We start from the raw sequence: 10,152 nt of genomic DNA, 5'->3' as shown, positions 1-10,152 counted from the left end.
TATTTATGGTCTTTGATGTTCTACAAGAGGAGGAAGAGCTTTCTGACACCTTTTTCTATATCAAATTTCATAAAAGAAGAGAGAAAATCTATAATAAAATGCAACTATACAAAATGGAAGATGGAGCGACGTTACAGTACTTTTCTATTTTTAAAACATCGCGAGTTTGTAAATTTACTAAAAACTTTATATTAAAATGTCATGAAGAGAAAGAAAAGTATGATAATATGCAAATATATCTAAGCAGATACATGAAAATTTGTTTTAAAGAAAGAGCACCTTATACAGAATATTAAACAGTGTAGTAAGAAAAGATGCAGAGGAGGAATCAACAGAAAGAATATTGTAGATTATGAAAAAATATATATATATCTTTATAGTGGAAATATGTTTATATTTAAGAAAATAATAAAATATTTAGAACTTTAACGTGAAAAATAGGCATGAAAATGAATGTAAAGTAAACACAAAGATGCAAATTAAGGTGGATTTTTCATGCTTTAGTTTATCTTGTTCTCGAAAGGAAGCTTAAGATAAAACTTAAAATTTCATAAAGAAAACTAATAAATAACTTCAAAACATTAAAAACTAAATATAAGTTAAAAAGTTAAGAAAATTCATTTACTTATATCATAAAAAAAAACTATAATTAAAAAGTGTAAGAATGGATCTATACAAAAAGTATTTATGTAAAAAATATAAAACAAGCAAATTTTAATTTTGATAAAAACTTTCATCTACAAACAAAACTTAATTTTCATTAAAAGAATTGCAAGAAAAAAACAAAAAAAAACAAAAAAAGAGATATATTAAACAACGCTTTCCAAGTCGATTCATTAAAGAAACTTGATTAATTAAGTTTAATTTTCTTAACTTATTAAATTATTTATGCTTCATGCTTGTGCTTTCATTAATAATAATAAAAAATTGTAAAAATATATAAATGTATATATAAAAAATTACTTTATAAACATTTAAGGATAATTTTTCTTAATGCATGAAACAGTTGTGAAAGTTGAGAAAAGTCATGAAAAAAATTGAAATTTTAATTAAAAAATACTGAAATTTTCTAAATATTTAGCTTTATCGCTTTTAATTAGATGTTTATAATGATAAAAATTACAATTTTTATAACTTCTTTACAAAATAATTTGCAGAGAAGCTATCTGAATGAGTTTTTGCTGCATCCTTTAAATCAGGCTTCACTGCTAACGATTGTACTATGCGAAGAAGTTTCAGGCGCTGTATTCTTAACAGTCAAATTTTTAAAGGAATTTTAAAGAAATTAAATTAAATTTTTAAATTATATAAGCAATAAAATATAATGTAGCAGCTGATAAAATTTATTTAAAATTATTCTTTAAAAAATCTGTTATATTCAGTAAGTAAAGCATCCATATGAAAATCATTTATCTATTAATTTATTGTTATAAATAACGCTATTATTAATGTTAGATATAATCATACAGTTCTTAAGATATATATTTACTGTATAATATATATTATATATAACTCCTTTGCAGAGAAATTTGCAAAAAAACTATACACTAAGAAAGCTCTGTGCCTCTTAATCCTGGCTTTACTGCCAACGTGCAGTGGAGGAAACCATGAGGGGAAACTACAAGTATAGCTAATTGTTTAGCTTTAAATTAAGCTTAAATATACATATTTTCATATTATAAAAATGTATAAAATTATAAACTTGATAACTAAAAGTTCTATTTTTATCATAAAACTTCCAAAAAATATAAAAATTTATCTATTTATATGTGTTTAGGTATCTGTTATATGCTGAAAGTTTAAAAATTTATGGAAAAAATATAGTTTTCTTATGTAAAAACATAAAATATTTATTTATTTATCTTTAGATCATACTTATTAATCATTTAATTTAATAAATTTGATATAGAAGGTCGTAAAAATATTTTTCCATTCATATAAATTAGGGACTTTATTCTTTACAGCAGATTATTTTATAAAATTTTACAGATTTTAACTTTATTTCAAATTTTATAGATCACTGTAAATTTTATATTAATTCTATAAAATTTATATAGCATTTATTATGATGGAAACATAATTTCTCAAGAAAGTTGTCAGAGAACTTTCATTTCGCTCTTAATGTTGGCTTCTCTGTAAACATAACCTGCTATGAGGAGAAGCTAAGAAGGTTTCGTCTTAAAAAAACGCATTCTTAACAATAATTTTAGTAAATTGTATACCTGTTTTAAAAGGAAAAAAGTAAAAAAAGTATACATTAACTACGCATAAGATTAATTTCATTTAATCTAGATTTATTTAAGAAATAAAACAGAAAAGATCTTATGAACTTTAGGATACGAGATACACATGGAAAAATTTGAGCATCATTAAGATATAACTGTTAAATTTTATGTTATATAAATTTTATAAGGTATTAAACTTTATTATTTATAATTTTTAATAGTATTTTTCATTTTATTAACTTTATAAAGCATTTAATCCCCTTACAATTCTTCGACATGTTGCAGTTCACGCAGTGTATGTTTTTTTTGCATATTTTATCATCAAAACATAACTTAATTATGGTTTTTAAATACTAAACCGCTTGGATAGCGATTAATAAACCAAAGTTAATAGGCGATATCACAAAAATAAATAGGACAAGAGACATAAATGAGAAAATATGGAAAAGACATTTACTTTAGCCAAGTACATTAATGATTCTGAACTGAGATAAGTGTCGATGCTTAAACATAGGAGGAAAAGGAAAAAAAAAGTTGGATTGAAAGTCAAAATGATGGATGGAAGTCTACCTCGTTAATGACGACCCATTCAATTAAATGTGTCCTCCACTACTCTTAACGATACCCTGTTACAGCGATAAATTTCAAAGGAAAATAATAATAATAGTAATAATATAAACGGAAAAAAACTCCTCTTTCCATTAGGAAATTGGTCGGTTGACTGCATAAATATATATAAATCTCTAGTAATATCTTTATCAAGTTGCTATTTTAATGGATAGTTCACTTCTTTCGTTAATAGACAGGTGTAAAGAATAATATTCAGAGAAGAACAGCAAGAGCAGCATCAGTATCAGTGGATGAGGAGAGACAAATGTTCTTTAAACGTTTTATATGATTTAGAAACTTCTGAAGCTCGTTTATAAGAAGAAAAATTGAAAAGAGAGAAGTTAAATTATCTACTAAAAAAGAAGAAGGAGACGAAATTAAAATGTGGAAGAAGTTATATTAAAACGTGTAAATATTAAAAGTGTAAATGAAGTAATAAATTTTCTTGGAGTTTCCATGAAAATATATTTTATCTTTCAGTTAAAAACAAAATTTTAAATGAATTTATATAATGATGAAGAAGATATTTTTTCCTATTTAATTTCCTCTTTTAATGGTTTTTACATCATAATAAATGGTTTCATGTTTACGTATAGAACAATTTACTTAATAAAATAATTTACTAAATATTACTTTTATATATTTTATGGATTTTATCGTGTGGAAAGGTATTTTTCAGCACTTTCTTACAGCAAAAAAAGATTGGCAAAAAAGCTGATATCAAGGATAAACTTAATGAATTTGCTTTATGTTCCTTAATGCTGGCCTCTCTGTCAGCATCGCTTGCTTTGAGGAGAAGCTGCAAAGGCGTTTATCTTAAAAACATGTTCTTTTTAATAGAATTTAAGCAAATTATATTAATTTTTAAAATAAAATTAAGCAAATGAGTACAAATTACCTATTGTTAAAGTTTGATTTAATTAAATAAAGTATATTTGAAAAAATAAGACAAAAAGTACCTTCGAGAATCTCATTGCATTTAAATTGCATTTAAAACCTTCACCTAATATAAAAAACTTTATCTTTATATATAAAAAATTATTATATAAAATTAACATTATTTTTTTTATACTTTATACAAAAGTTTTGATGAAGTTATTCATACAAAATAGGACAATTTTATTCCATCAAAGATACCATTCAAATATGTAAGAAATATTGATTTTCATCATCCTTTCTTGATAGTGTTTACTCCTACATCATCAACACGAAACTAGACATTTAGCTTGCAATGATTGTTTGAATTTCTTGAGCCATGTAAAGACTGAAGTTAAATTACTACATATAAATGATGATAAACCAGGAATAACAGCGAATATAATAAAAATAGAAATCATGTATATCAATAGTAAAATAATTTTTAGGAATTCTGTTTATATACAGTATTTAACCCACAATATACTTTTTCTTTATATATATTATATACTTTTTTTTATAAAATTAATATAAATGTTATCATTGAGCATCATTTATCCAAAGGTATCTTACTGAGATTACAGTCATCAATGTCATTTCAAATTACTCTTCTCGTCATCTATGTTTATTATTATTAAGTTTTTAAGTATGTACTGACAAAAAAATCACTATTACTTTTATAAATGAAACTTATACACCATGATCTTACGAGTTTATTCCTTAATATTATAATCTATGAGGATGCACAATACTCTTCTCTTAGCATCCTTGGAGAGATGCCCAATATATACACTCAGCATCCATAAAATTATCAGAAATACTTTTTAAGGATGATAAGTGAATATATAACCTTTATACAATCTTTCTCTTATATGTAATAAAGATATTTACAAGATAAATTAAAATTTTATCATCAAGAATCATTTATCCAAAAGCATCCTATCTTTTTTTTAATACTTTTTCTAATTAATCTATACACATTATTTATGACTTTAAAATGTTTACTGAAAGAAGAAAAGATAGAAACTCATTAATGAAACTTATAGATGATAATCTCACAGAGTAAATTTATAGGATCATTATCTAGAAGTTATAAAACAAATCCCTAGTCTTGATTGGATTCCTTAGATCAGAATCACAAAAATTCTATCTGGGTTGTTTCTTTGTACATCACCAATATTGTCTAGTGCCTTGTTTACTTCCGGGTTTGTACCTAATCAATGTTTTAAAGCTTGTTAGGAAAAATCTGGAGTATTACAAACATCACAACACGGCTAATTTAAAGAGCAATTAGGAATTCTTCTAGAAAGGAGAAAGTTTGAAACCATTTTTATTAGATTAAATGCAATATTTTACAACCGAAAACTTCAAAATTAAACAAAAAACAAACTTAAAAATCACTTAAATTCTTTGCTATTAAGTTATAAATATAGCCACGTCCATATTACACAATTTATTTAAAATAATCTAAGTCCTTTCAGCAAGGAAAATTATTTCGGTTTTTATGGTATGATGTTAGACTATCTTTTATTTCAGTTAATGGGATAATTTAGGCCACTCAGACATTTACAGCTCTCGACAATGACCTAGCTATATCGATTGGTCGATCGAGTTGATAAAAAATATCTCTTAAATAGCGATATTTATCTAAAAAATATATAATTTTATAAGTGTTTAGTTGTAAATTATAAGACTATCATCTATTATAAACAATATACAGTTAAAAATTATAAAAATTATTGATTTTAAGTAATTTTTAGCTTTATTTACATTGAGGCATCCTATCTTGATTCTGTAGATGAGCGTAGTATAATGGTGCTTAAATTGATAATATAAAAAATATATGTTATAATACGTTTATTTTCTTATCATTCTTCACGTATAAAGTCTTTATTTAATGTTAAAAAAATTTATTGTATATTAACATTATAATTCTTTAAATTCTACTATCTTTAGTTCTCTATTCAGGGATGTGTTTCTAGAAATACACTGAATTATGTCATTTTCTATAGTGTATTTATATTATTTATAAATCTCATAGGTACTTTAGCAACCTTCATTCTTTAGCATTATTAGATTATTATCCATTCTAACATTTGTTATTTTATCAGTCATCTTATTTTCATCCCCGCATCAATTGATTATCCTTTCATCCTTTCTCATCTACAGATTGGCGTAACGTTATTCTTCACATTTTATAATTAAAAAAAATATATATCGTTGATATACCTCTGATAATTAGATATACATGTATACCGTTAATCATTTGATAATTACACTTGATTTTCCTTCAATTCTTCTCTATATAACAAAGTTTGCAAACTCCAGAAGATTATTTCCTATCAATTCACTATTTTTTTTAATTCCACAAACTATTTTCAGAAGTTATTACTCAGGGAAAAGTTGCCAACTAATTCGAATTGTCACTTTCTGTCCACAGCAAAGACGTCAGATGATATTTGGTGTTACTCTTTTCTGACATCAAAGATTGTTGTAAGAAGTTGCTACAGGATTAGGAGTGAAATGTCAACATCTTTCGTTAAGAACAAATGATTCCTTGCCGTTCTTCATCTTCACCCCTCACGCCACAGAACTAAAAGAAAAAAAATAATAATAACAAGACGGGGAAAAATAATACACTCGAAACTTCGACAACTATAAATGATTGATTGGAACGAAGGAGAAACTTAAGAAGATTGCTTTTTAAATAATCACGTGACATGGATTTGCACTAACGTAACACCAGCGTTAAACACTAACAAGAAGAATCGTAAAAGCGTGATTTATATCCAAGAACAAATATAAACTTCATTCGATCCTACGTCTTTTAATAGCAGAGTTTACAACTTTCATCCCTCCGCGTTAAAAAATAACTATAAAAAGAACTTTTTAGATATTACTTTAATTAACTTTAGAATGTTATAAATGCGTATAGTTATACAATTAAACCGCTAGATTAGTTGGAAATATATATATATATCCCATCCAATTGTATAATAGCATTAATCAAATGCAATAGTTGAAAACCTATAACCATCGAATGGTAAAATTAGAAAATGGTTTCCTCCTTTTTACGGTTATAAAAAAGGGATTAAGTTAGATTTTTCTCTTCACCCCGCATATAACGTTCGTATTACTTACATCTGTTTAGAAGAAAAAAAAATAAGAACTTTCTTCCCCTCATTTGAATATTCAACCTTCAACGAAAATGAGTGGATATCTCTTGGCGTAATGAATGAAGCAAAAGGACTTTCAACCATGCGATGATGCGTTAAATTATGCAGTTAAAATAGCAGAAAACGAGCAGAATGATAAAGTTATGGAAATATCTTGAAAATTCTCAAACTGCTAAGTAGGGAATTCCGAATTAATGAAGTTTTCCAAAGATTGCTTCACGCCTTGATTTCCGTTTTGATTCTCTACTCGTTCCACTTTAATTCTTCTTCTTCCACCTCCTCCTCCTCTTCTTTTTCTTTTTTAAAATTTATCCCGGATTAATCGCTACTGATATAATTATTGCTATCAGATTTTAGTTGGGTGGGGATGCTAGATTGCTTTGTCAAGTGGAAATGATGAGAAAAGTGTCTAGAGAATGGCGATTCCCGTCTGTGTTGTGTTACGCATACATTTAAATTTACACGATGGAGAGGTTTTTATGCATTCGTTTTGGCGATTGTTAATTGTTTTTAGTGATTTCTTCGATTAAACATGTGATCAAACAATAATTCTATAGATAAATACTTAAATCATTCGCGTGAATACCGTATTATGAGTTTAACTAGCGTGAGTAAAGTAAACAAGTGCATGGTGGCATCATTTTAATTCTAACTGTGTTAACAGTGTTAAAATAGCTCTAGTATATCATGCATAATAGAGATGCTAACATTTCAGAAATTCTCTACTGAAATCCCTTTTAAACTTGAAGAATAAATTTAATTTTCTTTCCCAAAATTACGCATTAAAATTCTAAAAAAAAATAATTTTTTTAATAGTCTTATTCAAAAATATTTTTGTTTTAAAAAACGAGTATATAATAACCTCCAAACGTCGGCCATCTCCGTACAACGGCCAATTTTATGTTAGCTTCAGTTGCCGCTGTTCAGAAGTTTGTATTTCTCTTATGATTTTAATTAAAAATAGTATCGTTTTTTAAAATTGATTTTTGTTCTAAAATATTAATTTTTGTCTTTTTAGAATCTTTTTCAGCTCTAGCACAGAATTAAATCAAAAGTTTGGCAGTTTGTAACGTGTAAATTCCATTTTAATGCCTTTCACCTCCATCACTAATGCATAATTTAATGACGTGGAAATTTTTATTGTTATTATTATTATTTTCTGGGCTTCTATGGAAAAATATAACTGAGCTAGATTATTTTCCAAAAAATTCTTCTCTCTTTTCTCGGGCACCAAACATATAGTTATTTACTTGAATCTGTTTTCTTTCTCTTATTGAAGCCAATCATACCGAAAGGGAAAGGAGCAACTGGTAGACGTCATTACTAGCAGCTGCTACAGCAATACTGACCATTACATTGTTGCTTAGACAGCACAATCAACAATAATAACAACTTTATTTATTATAAATGCTCTGAGATCAAAAACATTATCCATATATTCAAAAATATAAAATAATTTTCAATTCTCATCTAAAAAAGCAAAAGAAAATTACAATAATATTCAGGGAATTTTAGAGGATTTCCAGTAGATGGCGCTTTACGACTAAAAACCGTTACCAGAGATATAAGCCAGTTTCAAAACGTGAAGACATTTTAAATTAATGGGTCAAATTTGAAATACATCATAAGTACATTGGAGTGACCTCTCTTAATCAACAATCCACAGTAATAACAACTTTGTTTATTATAAATACCAAGATCAGAAACAACATATTAAATAATAATTACAATCCACAGTAATAACAACTTTGTTTATTATAAATACCAAGATCAGAAACAACATATTAAATAATAATTTTTAATTCTAATCTAAAAAACAAAAAAAAAAAAAATACGATAACATTTAGGGGATTTTAGAAGATTTCCAGTAGATGGCGCTTTACGACTAAAAACTGTTACCATAGATACTAGGCGCTTTCAAGATGGGAAGACATTTTAATTGGTCAAATTTGAAATACGTCATTGAAGTATGTCGGAGTGACTTCTGGCGGAAGTTTTGTTTGCGTTTAAAATTCTGTTTATACAGTAATTTAATTTGAAAATAATGTTTTAAAATATGTAATTTGAGGAGATTCGTTTATACAAATTTTAATGGCGGAAAGTTAGTTGTAATTATATAATTTTATTAAGCAGATGTTTTAATATAGTGTGAATTGCTAGATGAGGATGCATAATGAAATTGTCATTTTCAATTTTCTACATCCGATGAATAACATTTAATTATTAATCTTATAGTTGTTAAATGTGATTTTCTTAGCTTTTAGAGGCAATAATTGAGTTATTAATGTTAATTCAATGAGTTATTAAAGAGTGTGCACTCGATATGCAAATCGAGTCACAAAATATTAATAAATTCCAATTTACATGAATATTTTCGCTAATTTTTTTTGTAACTTTATATCAATAAAACTATTTATAAATTAAATCAGATGCTTTAATGCAAATTTTTAATTATATTTTAAAAAATAATTGGCGACGACGTTTAAAAATTTAGAAGTAAATAAATGTATTATTTTAATGCAAAATTAGTTTTTAAAAATTGTAGAAAAAATTGTATTATTTATAACCTTTTAATGATTTAATTATTGCGTCACGAATAATTACAATTATATACGTGACGTAACTATGATTTGTTTAAGAAATTGATTAATTCAGTAACGAAGTTATGGTTAATGCTTAGACTTGAAAATGGATTGTTAGTGTGTCGTAATAATGGCTAATTTTTAAAACTGGTTAGTATCGTGACGTAGTTTAGAAAAGAAAACAGATTAATAATTGTGATCTAATAATTTTTAGAACAGAAAACAAATTGATAAGTACGACGTAAGTAGTTTATTTTTAAATATGAAATGGATTAATATCGTGATGTAATAATATCCAATTTTTAAAAATAGAAACGGATTAGTTACTGTGACATAACAAGAGCTACTTTTAAAAATTACGAAATGGATTAATTTTGTGACGTAATAATAGCTAATACTTTCGTCCACAAAAAATGGATTAATTTTATGACGTCATAAAGAAACGGATTATTAGCGACACGTGATACCATTTACCTTTATTTTCAAGCTTAGTATTAGACAATTTCGAAGAAGAAAATGGCTTAATTTCCTGTTTTGATGTTAGAAACAGTCTTAAATTTAAATTTACGGTAAAAATAAAATAAATAAAAATAAAGATTTACTCACATAAGAAACAAATATGATTTAAAGATTATAATTTCGATT

Source organism: Centruroides sculpturatus, unplaced genomic scaffold (assembly GCF_000671375.1).
Source record: "Centruroides sculpturatus isolate CEXI.00-Female unplaced genomic scaffold, Cexi_2.0 scaffold724, whole genome shotgun sequence".
Taxonomy (NCBI): domain Eukaryota; kingdom Metazoa; phylum Arthropoda; class Arachnida; order Scorpiones; family Buthidae; genus Centruroides; species Centruroides sculpturatus.
Note: the sequence above shows the minus strand (reverse complement) of the source record.